Genomic DNA, 1,822 nt, shown 5'->3' on the forward strand with positions numbered 1-1,822 from the left:
GCCGAGATCGCGCCACAGCACTTCCGCCTGGGCGACACAGCGAGACTCCCTCTCAAAAAAAAAAAAAAAAAAAAAAAAAAAAAAAAAAAAAAATTAAATATACCAGCAATGTTGTTAACGATGGTGAGTATGCTTATGCTATACATTAACTTTCCAGAAATTATTCATCTTGCATAACTGAAAATGTGTATTCTTTGACCAAAGTCTTCCTATTTCCGTCTTCGCTGAGCCTCTGATACCATCATTCTACTATCTGTTTTTATGAGTTTGATTATTTCATATTTCACACATAAGCGAGATGATGCATTATTTTTATTTCTGTGTTCAGTTTATTTTACTTAGCATAATTTCTTACAGGTTTATTTCTTTATATTTTATTTTATTTATTTATTTATTTATTTTGTGTGTGTGTGTCTTTTTTTTTAATTTTTTTTTTTTATTATTATACTTTAAGTTCCAAGGTACATGTGCACAACGTGCAGGTTTGTTACATATGTATACGTGTGCCGTGTTGGCGTGCTGCACCCATCAACTCGTCAGCACCCATCAACTCGTCATTTACATCAGGTATAACTCCCAATGCAATCCCTCTCCCCTCCCCCCTCCCCATCATAGGCCCCGGTGTGTGATGTTGCCCTTCCCGAGTCCAAGTGTTTGAGACAGAGTCTTGCTCTGTCACCCAGGCTGGAGTGTAGGGGCACGATCTCTGCTCACTGGAACCTCTGCCTCCGGAGTTCACGGCATTCTCCTGCCTCAGCCTCTCGAGTAGCTGGGACTCAGGTGCACACCACCAAGCCTGGCTAATTTTTGTAGTTCCAGTAGAGACGGGGTTTCACCATATTGGTCAGGCTGGTCCAGAACTCCTGACCTCGGGTGATCCACCCGCCTTGGCCGCCCAAGTGTTGGGATTTCATGCTTGAGCCACTGTGCCGGGCCACAGGTTTACGTCGTAGATATAGCACTTTTTTTTTTTTTTTTTTTTTTACATTTCTTTTCTTTTTTTTCCCCCAAGGTCTTGGTGTAATTTTAGAATTCACATCAACTTTGGATTCAGCTAATACATGTCATTACATTATTGACCAATGTTGTATATATAGCACGTTTTAAAAAATCAATTCATCCATTGATGGACAGTTATAATATTTACATATCTCAGCTATTGTGAATAAAGCTGCAATGAATGTGAGAGTGTTAATGTCTCTTCCAGATCCTAGTTTCAATCATTTTGCATATATACACATAAGTGAGATTGCTACATCATATGGTAGGTAGTTGTATTTTTTACTTTTTAAGGAACCTCCATACTGTTTTCCATAACAGCTGCACCAACTTTGCCAACAACAGCGTAGAAAAATTCCCTTTTCTCCACACCTTGGCCATCACTTTTTGTATTTTGTTTCTTTATAGTAGCCATTCTAACAGCCATGAGGTAATATCTCATCTTGGTTTTGATTTGCAGTTTTCTGAGAATTAGTGATGTTGAACACCTTTTTATATACTTCTTGGCCATTTGTATCAGTCTTCTTTCAAGAAATGTCTGTTCAGGTCATTTACCCATTTTTAATAGGGTTTTTATCTTTTTGCTACTGAGTTTATGATTTCCTTATGTATTTTGGATATTATTCCCTTATCAAATATATGGTTTGCACATATTTTATTCCATTTTATAGGTTGTCTCTTCACTTTGTTGATTGTTTCCTTTGCTGTGTTGAAGTTTTTTATTTTGATGTGGCATCACAGGTCTATATATATATATATATATTTTTCGCTTTCGTTGCCTATGTGTTTGATGTGATGTTCAATTATTGTCAAGACCAATGTC

General features: G+C 37.2%; 1 non-coding gene across 1 annotated transcript; it reads right to left on the reverse strand.

Moving 5' to 3' along the window:
• Positions 1-1,009: 1,009 nt before the first annotated feature.
• LOC112427767 (small nucleolar RNA SNORD45) lies at positions 1,010-1,081 on the reverse strand. Its single transcript, XR_003019494.1, has one exon. It is a non-coding gene; the product is annotated as a small nucleolar RNA SNORD45 (small nucleolar RNA).
• Between the last annotated feature and the right edge of the window lie 741 nt (positions 1,082-1,822).

This window comes from Macaca nemestrina, chromosome X, assembly GCF_043159975.1.
Source record: "Macaca nemestrina isolate mMacNem1 chromosome X, mMacNem.hap1, whole genome shotgun sequence".
NCBI classification, from domain to species: domain Eukaryota; kingdom Metazoa; phylum Chordata; class Mammalia; order Primates; family Cercopithecidae; genus Macaca; species Macaca nemestrina.